This window comes from Manacus vitellinus, unplaced genomic scaffold (genome assembly GCF_001715985.3).
Source record: "Manacus vitellinus isolate BGI_N305 unplaced genomic scaffold, ASM171598v3 scaffold_3_pilon, whole genome shotgun sequence".
Classification (NCBI taxonomy): Eukaryota; Metazoa; Chordata; class Aves; order Passeriformes; family Pipridae; genus Manacus; species Manacus vitellinus.
The window spans coordinates 34,111,024-34,124,692 of record NW_021940535.1 but is presented as its reverse complement, the minus strand read 5'-3'; positions in this window follow the sequence as shown (position 1 = coordinate 34,124,692).

Sequence of the window (13,669 nt, the reverse complement as noted above, 5' to 3'; positions counted from 1 at the left end):
TCTCCCATGAGGGTGCAAAGCCACACCGGCGAAGCTCCCCCTCTCCTTTCCCCCACCCTGCGCGGGCCTGGGGGCGGCCCTGTGCCGTGCAGTTCCGCGGGGGGTTCCCCGCGGCCCCGTGTGCAGGTTCCTGTAAAAGTAAGTATAGTAAAAGTAAATGCAGTAAATATAGTACAGACCAGACATTGTTAACATAATGTCTCACATGGTGCCCAGAAGGAATGGTGCTCCACTGTTCTGCTGCTTTTTCTTCTCTTTGACACCACCCTTTCCCCTTTCATTTTCTATTTACTGCCCATTATTTATGCTCAGTTCTGCAGCCATGTACTTTGTACGGGATTTTCTTTAATAGCTGAGTTTTATGTTGGATTCATCACGTAATGTGAATGAAAGGATAGGGGACAGGGGAAAGGCATTCCTGACACTTTATAGGTAAAGAGAGAATGTTGATCAAAATTTTTATGGATTTTAATCATCCCATTTGAGTCTTCCAGACTTTTCTCTCTCTTTAGCTTCTTTAATGGATGATTCAGTGGGGACCAACTTCCTTACTCCATACTCATTCCCTTCTTTGTTTCTTCTGTGTTCAGAATTGGGGAAATTCTTCATCATTTACTGAACATCAGGAAAAGTATCACTGAAGGCCCAAGACAAGATAACTTTAACTGTGGATGGTACAGTTAGTGAAGTTTTGATATTGAGATTTTGGGGCTAATGGTCAGCTTTTATTCAAGGCAGTACAATAACACAGTTTACCATACCCATTTAATTATAAATATAGCAGTTTGTGCATTCCCCAGGCATGAGTTCTTTACAAAACAAAAGCTGAAAGGCAGTTTTTCAGTAATGACATTAATTTCTTAGATCTGGTATGTTGCAGTCAGATGGTTCCCAAGATGGTCTTTAACCAAAGTTGTAATTACAATATAAAGATGTCTGATGATAACAGTGATACATGCCTGTGACTTGGAAAAGACATTTACAATACTGCTTACTTAGCATATCCCTTTACAACTGATCTTTTCCGCCTTACTATCCATGTACCTTATTTCAAAACCTTCAATACCAAAAGCTTGGATAATTTAAAACAGATTGATGACAACTGAAGCAGGCCAGGTAAGCTCCTCTAATCCTTTGGTTGAATACCGTGGCGTCAGGATCGAGGTCTCTGTTTTTGCCAGGCAGAAGCCGGAATATGAAAGTGAACTGTGTATAAATGATTGCAGCACAAAACAAGTTCAGCAGTAAGGCATCTGATTTCCTCTGTACACCATTTTTTGCAATCATATGTGTCAGCATATATGTTCTGATAAAAATAAGAATATATATTATGCTACTTTACCTTCTGAATGTCTGGGACTGGCTGGATGATAAGCATCATTTTGTAAAACTCTCAGATGCATATGGAAAGAAAGTGCTGTGAAGCCTTATTCTTTTGAAGCTGTGTCATGGGTATCCAGCTACAAAAGGGGTATTCCTGGTTACATTCTCTATTTTCTGAATGATGTAATTAAAAACCTAATGAAAAAATGGACAATTAGTCCGGGAGGCCAGGTCTGAAATGCATAATCTGTGGGATAAAGTAAAATTATCTTACTTGTTTGTTCTCTTGATTAAATTTCCAGTTGCACAGTGGCACATGTGAGCTGAAAAATATTGTTTTACAAAGTTCCCTTCAGCTAGGATTTTGAAGAACAGCTTATTGTTAAGTAGCCTGAAAGTCATTTCTGCCACTTGGTGGATGAGCCCCTCAGCATTAGGAGTTATTTATGCAAACCAAAAAAAAAAAAAAGGCATTGTGCTGTTCTGCCCACATTGTTCTGCAGTAAACTTAGTTGTGCCATGTGATCCAGTCAGAAGATTTAGGAATTATGCTCTGCACCATCACCTCTGGTGATAGGTGAGAAATTAGCTCCTAGCTGGTTAGTCAGCCATGGGGCAGTACTTCTGGACAGAAAAACAGCATGCAGAATATAGAAATTGTGTTTCAGGTGTCTGAACTCTATGATTGTCACCCATTAGGTGCCTGATGTCCATTTGGGCTCTAATTTTTACCTCCTAGGTTTCTTGAGAATCTAGGCAGATAGAGTTTATTTTCTCCATGTCTAGTGCTTGAACGGAGTTGACACCACTCCAGTGTTACCAGAATTAGTTTTCTTTTGCTGGTCTGCAATTTCCTTAACCAATCACTGGTCAAATTACTGAGGAGATGTCTTGGGCTGTTTTGCATGTGACTCATACAGTAGAAGTGGCATGCAAATAAACAACTTCAGGAAAATGAAGTTTGGGTTTTATTTACTCGTTTCTTTATGTTCCCCACTACCACCGATGATGTAGTGGAGTTTTTAGCATTTGGAGGAATCACAAGTTTCAACATGCTGGGAATGAGAGAGATGTGCCACACCCTGTAGGGAAAAGTCTCTTTCCTGATCATGATGTCTCCTCTCGGTGCCTGTTTCAGTTAATGCTTCTGTTACAGCATGGGGTGTGTGTTGGAAATGCCTCAAGTGTTGCAGCACACATCCCCAAGTGGCCAACATGAGACGTATTTGCAGTTCCTGTCACAAAATTTTATCGTACTTGTGCACACTCTGAAAGCAATACCAGTGAACACAAAATTTCTTCCTCCAGCTGTCACTTTTTCTCACACATATAGTCTGTGCTGTTTTTCTTGTTCCTCGTACTAGCTTTTTTGCTCCTTTTGTTTCATTTTTCACGACCTTTATAAGTTGCTAAAAAGCCTATTGCTGTCCCAAAAAGTGCCCACCAGATGTCACACTGGTACTTCTAATATGGGAATATCAGCCCTTGTTTGATGGCTTCATAACCTATACCTGTTTTTTACCATATACAAATGTAAGTTCTGCCAAAGGTAGAAACAGAACTTACCTAGATAAACCTCAAGTACCTGCTGCAGGAGTGGCAGGTACTGCCAATTCCTGAGCCAAAAGGAATTACATGTGCCAAACTCCCTTTTAAATATGTGTCAGTGGTGTAGGAGTTTATATATAGTTTTTTCTATTGGGAAAAACTTAACATAGGCTTATGCATATATTTTCGGAAATCCATTCTGAAGTTTTTGGCAAATATGTAAATGTTTGGATATGATAGTTCTAAATAACTAGATTGGTTAAGCAGTGTAATTTCTAAAATTAACCATAAATCTGCCACTTAAAGTATTCTATTTTACCATATTTTATATGAATCAGGGAACATTTCTCCTCCCTTTGTTGGGGGTAAGAATCTTTTTGTCCACCTAGAAAGAGTGAGCACTATCTACAAATGAGGTCATGATCAGTATTGTTGCTTCTTTCTTGTCCAGTCCTGAATCCTTTCATACATTGTTAATATGTACATCATAGGTGATTATTCCTTATTCTTTCAGTAAAATGATTATAATTTTCAGGAAAATAAAATACAGGTTCTGCATCACCTCTTAATAAAAACATCCACATATGTTGTTTGAAACTATGTGCAGGGCTTATGAGAAAGCAAAGGGATAAAGAGACCAAATGGGCTGTCAGTTGCTGTACTCTGTACTGCCAAACGTTTAGGGTTCTCCAATTTAAGAAAAGCTACAGAAATTTACTTTTTTGTTTTCTGATAACTGCATAGTGTCATCAAGAACAATACTTACTTTTTTATAATAGACTTGTTCCAGGAATCTTTGCAGATGCTAATAATCACTTGGTGTTTTCCATTTGTGTTGTGCATGCTTTGCGTGTTACAGTCAGGGATGAATTGGCCTTGAGCTGTCTAGTAGCACTCTGCAAGTTTACAGCAAAACTTTCTGATTTAATTTGATTTTTATTTAAGCAAAAGTTAGAGCAATTGGTTGGTGGCAGTAAACATTAAAAACACACTCTGAATTTTGGAGCTGCTCTCCAATGTGGGAGCCCAGTCTGGATAAGCACAGTCATCTCCACACTCTTCTGGACTAGCGTGTTTATATAACTCTAAGGATGTTCCCATCCTCTTCTGTTTCTGCTTTTATCCACAGGTTTTGTGTCTTTGTTCATTCCTGATGTTTTTCATCATCTTTTATATTAGTGAATATCTAATAATGCCTTTTTGGTAGTTTAGCTTAAGCACAATGCCTCCACATCTAACACTGCAAAGAATTGACAGACTTTCACATACATATTTTACATACATACTTAAAAAATTTGGTCAAAACTAGTGTTCTCTTCATGTTTTAGCATAGAGGCTAATGGAAATATTGAGGACTGGAACAAAACCCTGAAAGATATGATCTGATAAAACTGCAAATATGTATTCAGGGCAGAGCCAACTGTGTAGTAGTTCTGGCACATGAGATGGTTTTATGACAGCTTATGACCATCCTTATCTTGGATTTAAGGAGCCACAGTTCTTCTCTGGTAGTGGGCCCAGTGAGTTATACTTGCATAGTCCTATTTTGCACAGGAACTTACAATGGTTGTAAAGATTGAATCAATCTTGTGAAGCCCTTTGTTGAAAACCTTCCTGGGAGCAGAGGTCACAGGTATCTATCACCATGCTTGTAGAAGTAGCCAGGACTTTTTTTATCTGAGTGGTAAAAAAGTCTGCTTCCTCTGGAGATTTGTGAGTGCAGGGAGAGGAGGGGTGGAGAATGAATATGGATTAAGTGCTTTATTTTGTTTCTCTCGTGAACTCATAATAAAACTGGTCAGAAAGCTAAAGAAACTGCCCTTTCCTCTCTGGAACATAACATGGAGGCATGTTAAGGGATGTCCTTATCCTGGTTGAAAGATCTGGTTTTAAAAGTTGTCTTCAATGTAGATATACATTAGATATGAGTACTTGGCACCCAAAGAGAGGTACTTGATTTTCTTCTACTGCAGTAGTTAGAGCTGAGGGTGTCAAGAGTGGTCAGATGCCTCTAGTTCTATGGGTCTTTGAACAATAGCTCTTTACTTCCTTGAAGACAAGGCTTTTCATTTGTTTTTGTTTTTGTTTTTTTTTTTTTTTTCCTGGGAGTCTTTCCATTTAATTTGTAAAATCTTTAGGTAGTACTTCCGTAATTCAACTAAGGACAACATGAATATTCAGCAGATGTAATCTTATTTAAACATTTATTATGTTCAAGGTGGGGATTTATGGCACATTCCCAGAGTACATTAGCACTGCCCCTAGTTCTAGCACTGTGATCCCTTTTCAGCTTGCTTTTCATGTCATATGTAACAGATTGAATTTAATTAGTCTATTTTATTACTGTGTATTTTCTAAAACCTAAAGAACCCTACTTAGGAAGTTGTTGCTATTGTATTTTCTGCTGAATTTATTTTTACTGTTTTTCCCAGCACCTCTCTGACAGAAAAAGTGTTTGGACTGATCACTGAAACTTCTCTCCAGATAGCTAAGGGGAAAATCCATGGCTCTTTATTTACACATACTCTGTGCTTGTGCTAGATGACCTACTTAAAAAGCTCTTCACTTTTTTTTTTCCCTCATAACTGTGTGGGGAAAGAAGGAGATGATGAAACAGAATGATCATTTTTTCAGTTGTCTTGTTTTAGGAAATCTCAGAAGAATAAATGAAAGGTATGCAGGTGGTAGCATTCACACAGTCATTCCCATAATTTAGAGAACAAACAAGGATTTTGTGATGTAGTGTAACCTTTGGCATTATGCAGGCATTTAACATTTAATCTAATGCTGTTGACCATATGCTAAACTTGGTGACTTAAGCTTGACTAAGGCATCCATGCTTGACCTGATGTTTGCAAGAGAGAATCCACCCATCTTAAAGAATACTCACCTGATACCTGAGGATGATTTTTCAACTTTTTTTGTCTTCAAGGCACATCCAGAAGGTTTTTAATGTAATTTGTATACCTTTATCTCTGAGCTTTTTTTGTTGTATCTTTCTCATGCTGGGATAATGATATTTGATATTGGCGTTTCGTCTCTCTAATAGTTCTAATGCTTCTCCTAACCCCAAGCATTTACAGCTTATTACTCTTCATGTTCTTTTTTTTTTTAGAAAGGGAAGTTGTAACTGAGCCATATATTTCCTTATGTGTGTTCTTTGAAAATAAGTACAGCAGCAGCAAATATATAATACCTAAATTTGGGAAGAAATGAACAAGTTTTTTTACTCTCAGCCTCTGGGTAGAGTGATTTAAGCAGAGTTTCAACTTTAAATCAAGCCAAAGCTGCCCAAGTACACTGTGGTTTTATCTGAAGCTTATGTGATACTCCCTGTATCTTCTCTCATATCCACTGCTCTGTTAAACAATCTCAGAGTTGCATATGTTTGTATAAATTAAGTTTTTTTCTGCTGTTTCATAGAAGAGACAAGCTGCTTTCTCTCACTTCTCTAGTTACTGGATTATGACATCTTGTAAGTAGAATAGTGATGTGGGTACTTTTTATTACATTCACCTCTAAATTTTTTTTTTTTGTAAAATGAATCAATTAAATTCCTGTAGTCTGCAAGTGCAAGAAATTTCTCCACATTCTTGCACCATTTTTGGTGTAATGGAGTTTTTACCAGAGTCTTCACTGTCCCTTTCACAGTGTGAAACAATATGCAGCCACTCATGAGCAGTTGAATAACTTCTCTGTGCATTTGAAAATCACAAAAGCATGTTAAATCTTTCTCCTGTCCTCTTTTTCCTGCCCACTTAGAATTTTTGAACATGGTTCATAACCCTTTCTAGTAGACCCTCTGTGAATGGTTTTCAGCTGGTGCTTTCCTTGGGCTGGAAGCATGACGTGCAGTCTCAGTCTTTTTTCTTCTACAGTTGCCTTCCTCAGAGCTGCATTCAATGGGGCTGTGGCTGAAAATGCACCACCCATTGAATTGCTTCCATCTCTATCTGTCCTCATTGGGCATAAGGATTTCCAGGGTAATATAGTTTGCACATTTCCTCAGCGGTGATTTTCTGCCACTAATTCCTGAGAAACTCCCTAGAAACCGACTTATGTGGTAGTTGTTCTCCATAAGAATTTACCAGAGTAGGTTACAAAAACTGTAATCTTGCAGGTAACATCCTTGTTTCCACAATGTTATTAACAAACATTTATTAGCTTTTGTTTGGGGGATGGGGTTGGTGAAATTATGGTCAAGTTTGAGATTGTTCATGGTGACTGTTAATATTTTTAGTTTTTTACTTTTTTAGGGTTTTTTTTAATTTTAAAATAAAAAAGTTGTAGTTGGAAGTACCTCAAATTTTTCATTGTGATCACCAAGAAGTTTCAGTGTGTGGTTGAGTTTCCACATATGTAGTAGGACCAGTTGAATTTATATTCCTCTATATCTATATTTGTATCTATGTATTACACTTTTTCTTCTTTTACCTGGGCTTCTTCTCTGGAGTGATCTATATGTTCCATATATTGCCACCATTCTGGACACTTCAGATAAGTCATGGAAATCATAAGTTATGTTGGCTGAATACTACAGTGAAAAAAATCCAGGCTATATATTGACTTGAGGGTAATCAGCTGTCAAAATAATTTGCCAAAAGTTGTGGTGAGCTCTCTAACGTTTAAATCAAGTTCAGCAGTTCTTTCAGAATATCTCTAATGCAGCCTGTTTTAATGGATTACCTGCCAGCAATAACAAATGGTAGCTAGGATAAAACTAAATGTTGTCAGGAAGCTTAAACTTTACAGCAATCTGTATTACTGTTGGAAAATTTGTAGCAGGTCTGTGAACCGAAAAATATGACAACTCCTGATAATTCAGAAAGGAATTAATTTAGGCAGTGTCTGCAGCTCATGTTCTGCAGGAAGAGAGAATAGCTAATCACAAGGTTGCCTTCTGGCTTTCTAATCTGTAAAGCTCCTCGTAATTAGAGAACTATCCTTAGCTCCAGGAAACCTGCATCCAATTCCTCTCATTGCCTCTGACTTCCTGTGTGATGTTTTATGAGTTACTGACACAGGGATCATTAAAGAAACTTGGGATATGTCTGTGATGACAGTTAAGTGTGAATCTAAGTGTCAGCTTCTTTGTAAAAGACAGGGAAGACAGCTTTGCTGGGAAACATGGGTTTGTGCTTGAAGAAGAGATGTTAGAAGTTATTCAGTGATGTTTGTATATATGATATTGTTCCAAGTCAGCCTCTTCACCCTTCTCAGACTTTTGTAACTGGACAGGGGATATCCTTCAGGCCCTGTCAGGACTGGGTATCCTAAGGCTTTATTTATCTCAACAATGCCCAGGTAGGCTTAGTAGTAAAACGAGACTGGAGTTTCTGTCATGTGATTTGAGACTTGACCTTTAGACCAATCCAATTAAAGATGGGATTTGATTTTCAGTCTTTGCTTATGAGATTGGAAACCAGAAGCTACAAGCAAAACAAACAAACTGTAATCCTGTATGTATTTAACATAATTCCCTACGATTGCTTCTGCACCCATCTCCTGTGATTGCCTGGGTTGGTTCTCAGGGACATGGACACTACATCTGTCCTGCTCCTGGGCTCCCAAAGCTCTGTTTCATCTCTAGACAAGTGGGAAGGGGAAAGGACTACCCTATCCGCCACCTCTTCAGGTTCTGCTCAGTCTGTCCAGCTCTCACTTGTCTTCTTCATTGAGTACTGTAGTCTTTCCTTTAGTTCAAATTTTCATTCTGCCTTAATGATTTACCCTTTCTTCAGTGAGATCCTGAAGATTTTACTTCTTTAATTGTAAAATGAAGATGATGGTGTCCCACTTTGAAATATAGCGGTCCATTAAGCAGTCTCCTGGACAATGGCATCCCTCCTAATTCTTTTACCCCAAGGAAACCATTTTTCCAACTATATTCAATTCTAAGACATGCAAATTATGTGCCTGATGCACAACTGGGTTTGCTACTGCTGCTGCTCAACAGTGAGTGGTGTGGAGTGGAGTGGCAACTATCTTTGGAAAGGTTGTTGTAAAGGATGAGAAGCAGATTTGTACCCATTTGACTGGGTAAAGAAGCTTATGGAGGGATCCTAAAGGGTAATTTGGACTCCAGGACTCCCAAGATCAAACGCGTTGTTTAATTCTTTATAAGGTTCTGAAATAATTGGTACCATGCAATCAAAAATATATGACATTTTCTGTCATGGAGCCAGCAGAAAAAAAGAAAACCAGCTTTGTCTTCCTCCTTTTTCTTTCCTTCTCTCTCACTTCCTCATTCTAATAAATTTTTTACTTTTGTTCCATATACTTTTCTCCAGAATATTTCATTAAAAATACCTTCCTGCTTTGATGCCAACACTCTATCATAGATAATATGTCCCAAAAATGCCTTTTTTGGGACATTCTCATTTGGTCTGGTGATGTTCAACCACTTGTGCCCTATAATTATTAGCGTATTACAATAACTTAAGTTTTTTCACTTTTCATTTATTTCTTTCTGAAGTCTCTAAAGAAAGGATTATAAAGACTACTCTTTACCATCTTCCATAAAACTGGGGACCAAAAAATTAATGGGTAATAAAGTAGGAAAGGTCTATGCACTGATGTTTAATAGCTTGAGACTACTGACTGCAGTTAAGCTTTTCCTAGTTTAAATCTGAGCAAGTGTGAAGAAAAGCAAGCACAAGGAAGGGGCTGCATCTCAAATAATAAACAAATCTGGATGTGGAAGCAAAACCAAAGACAGGAATAAAGGGTGCTGTGAAGCCACATGGACAAAATATTACCCCTTCTGGTTTGCAGCATTTGGAGGCATTAGCTAAGTTTTATGCAGTTCTCTGAGGTCTGTGAATGTTCTCTCAAGGTTCTGCAGTGTATTTTTCTTGTAGCACTGAGGTTCCTTATAAGAAAATAATATGTAGGGGTCCAGTCTTGTCAGAGCTACTATTTATGTCTATTCTGTATTTGTAGATTCAAGAACATTCAATTAAAGCAATGTGCAAGAATAAGAGATGTGCAGTTTTTTGTGGTAATAGATAAAAAAATTATGTCTTGATGAATGTAACTTCTTTGAGGGAGTGAACCTTTTATGTTAAGGTCAGGAATTTGTGATAGAAATGGAGATCCACACCAAAATGTATAATGCAGAGAAAAGAAAAGAATCTCTGTAGGAGAGAGCAGCTTCCATAGTGTGTGGAAGAAGCCATATTTAGACTATTATGGGAAAACTGGATGCTTATTAAATATATTAATTGCAGTATGAAAGAGCAGCTGAACGTAAGTTACATAGCTACTGCAAAAGTTCATACTATACACTAGTTCTTTATTTGGACTAGTGACTCCAACATGCTCACCAGTGTTTGAAATAAAAGATGCTCTTGTAAAATCTTGTGTCTGAGGAGGTTATAAGAGCAAAGCTACAAAAACCTGACATACGGCAAAAAAGGAGCTTCGTAGGCTGGATCATGAAACCTCATGTCTTGGAGTGAGAGGTGACTGTTAGATAAGGTAGAGAAGCCTGACAGAAGGTCATGCTGCAGAACAAAACAAGCTGCAGATCTCAGGACTTGCAGTGCAGTGTGGTGGAACTAAAGGGAATTGCTCAGATCTCAGTGATTCAGGATCCAGCAGTGTCAGCTGTGCCAGTCAGATGGTGTCAGCTCCATCCCCTGAGGCCAGCATGTGTCTGACATCCCATTCTGTTTCAAGCAAATCTAATTAATTCACTTATAAGTGAGCATTTTGGTTGAAATAGATATTCCCTGGGTATAATAAAAAGGCAAAGAAAGTGAAGTTAGCTGTATCATGAAGGATGTAGAGGTCTACACACACTATGTTGTCTATCCCACTATGCTGTGGTGCATCAGAATAAAACTTTCTTATGCAATGAAATCCAAACTTAGTTGTTATCATGACAATACCCATGTGACCACTTATTTAAAAAGCTGTAATTTCTATTTTCCAAGTGTTGACTCTGATTTAGAAGTAGATCTGATAATCAATGCTGTATTCCTGCAGGAATTCTTAGAATGGCATTATATATATATATATTATATATATATATTTATATATATATATGCACATAAAAGCTCTTCATGGCTTCTGGGAACCATAGGTAAAAAACCTTTTCCAAAATTCCTTTCATGATTCTTCTGATCTTCTTTTTGACCAGACTTTGTCAGTACATGACAGAAAAAAAAAATACCAAGAGCTCAGCCACGAGAAGTGTATACAAGCTACCAACAGTTTTCGAGGCACTGGTTGTATTTTTCAAAATACTACCATTGAATACTTTAACTGTCCTGTATGATTACTGAAGAAATTGATTTTCTCTGCCATGTTCAAGAAGTAAATATATAAATTTGTAAAGCAAATACTCCCCAGCTGCCCAAGAATAAGAGGACATGAAATCCTTCACTCCATCTGGAAAAACAAGTGCTGATGAGGATCTGACCTATTATCTATGTAAGTCAACAAAGCACCCGCTTCTGAGTTCAGATGCAAGGGCTCTGGATCTTCTCCTGAGAGCTGCTGCACACCCCCCATGTAAGCAAACAGTATTGCCTCCTCGGTTTGTACACAGCAGATATTGGCACTTTATCCTTGGAGCAAACAGCAAATTGCAAATTGTACCCAGCCACTTAGCATTTCCAGTACATCTTGGCCTATGTTTTCACTTAGCAAAACAATAAGGTATCCATCTCCAAAGAAGTTCTCTTGTCTTTCCTGCAGGAGCGACAATCCTGTGGGTGTTTGAGACTGTGGTTTAGATGGCAGTGAGTGTACAAGGCAGTGTTCAGTCAGGCCACTGTTACTTTGCACTGGTTCTCAGTGAGGGTAAAGAAGACCTGGTTGGGCCTGTGATTCTCCTTAACACAAGGCACTCAGAAACACGCAAGAGCCTGTTTGCTGGACGTAAAGGATGCAGAGCATAGCTTGTAAATGGGTGGGACTTGCCATGGCTGTTGCAATTTAAACTCCAATCCACTGACTAAGCTCTGAGAGAGGAAGGGTAGGTTTTAGATCAGGTTTAGATAGGTAGAACCCCCAAAAATATATCCTTTAAAAACTGATATAAAACCCCAATATGTGTCAGTGCCTTGGAACTGATGTTACTTGTGATAATATAAATCTCAAGTAACTGTGTCACTGAGACTAGAATTTGCCACCAAAATGGCAAATCTAGAGAATATTAACTGAGGCTGCTGGTACTTATTTTCTGCTCTGTCTGTCCCTTTCTCTTTTACCTATATACACACACAAACTCTCTCTTATTCTGTCTTGTTTTCCTTCTCTCTCTCTGCTGCTTCCGCCCTCTCTTCTCTGGGGAGCTGTAAAGGTGTTACAGGCATCCTCACAACAGTGTTGTCATTAGGCCTTCTGCAGGAAATGATTCTGTAAGATTAATGTGGAAAATCACTGAAGGAAACTTGAAATGTGGTACTACTCCATCATGGCACAGGTCAAGGAAGACTTCTGTAAAGACTTGTATCAATATATGCATATCAGTTTAGAACAAGTATAACATATGCACCAGTGGTGGTTAGTGAGAGTACTTGGTGCCAGAATTATTTCTAAGAAATCTGGCTCCATCAATTGCTGATATCCCAAACTCCTTTACCTTTCTTTTGGGTATTAAGAACAGATTCTTTCTGGGCCAGAGGATCACATGAGAAGGGGATGTGTGTCTGGAATTAAAAAAGACTCCATCGTTGAGAAATGTTTGGAAAAGTATCATTCAGATAGGTTGGTTTGTTTGTTTGTGTTTTTTTTTTTTTATTATTTTTTTGAGCTGCTTGATAATGCTTGTTTTAAAGCACAGTTATCTATACTAGTTAGCATGCTCATACTTTCACATGTGTGAGTATTCTTTGAATGGACAGGGAGGAGGACAACAGAAAATAAAAAAACAGTAAGCAATTCTCTTCCTATAAAAACAAGCACATTTTGCATTTTCTTTATTCTCCAATCCAAAGGACACTGTTGGATCCTCTGTTTGCAGTTTAAGAGGAGGTCACCATCCCAGCTGAATCCTGTTTTTCCACAACATCCTCAGCCAACTTGGTTGACTAAGCAAAGATCTGCTTATGTGAGCATCCAAGAAACAAAGATCGGGGAAGGTGAGTCCAGGCAGCTGGCTGAAGGCAGGATCCCATTTTATTATGTGTCCTGAAGCTTTCCAAAATCTTTGTGCAACTGAGCACACCAGCAGCTACATCATAGCAAAAGAGGTTCCGGAAGTGATAACAGAGCTCAACAGTGTAAAAAAAAAATCTTTATTGTCTTTAAAATATGTGTATTTTTATAGAATATTTGTAATATAACATCCAAAGATTTGTTTTTTTAAATACCAACAATATTATCTTCATGAGATATAACTATGACATATAATACAACTGCCTCATACAGAAAGGATTTTCCTTCAGTTTCTTTCCTTACAACTCACTGCTTACATAAAAGATCACAGATCATTTTTTGCCTATACTTGAGAAGTGATGGCTTGTGAGCACTTCTCACATCTCTCTGCCATTTTGATCTTTCCTCCTTCCCGTTGCCCCCAAATTTCTGGTAGAGCAGTCCAAGCAAAGATTCAGCAGTCCTTGACCCATACCCTTTGAATATCATTGTACATAAACTAAACAAATCTTACTCAACTATCTCTAAGGTATGAACATAGATCTCTTTGGATCAGATGTTAATGGAGGGATAAACTAATGCTAGGAGGAAGAGATAGCATCCATTGTGCATCTGTTCTTTTGGTGCTGGTGGATTCTGGGGGTGGAAACAGGGAAAAGTGTGGAAATACATGCAGGTGTGTATATGGATC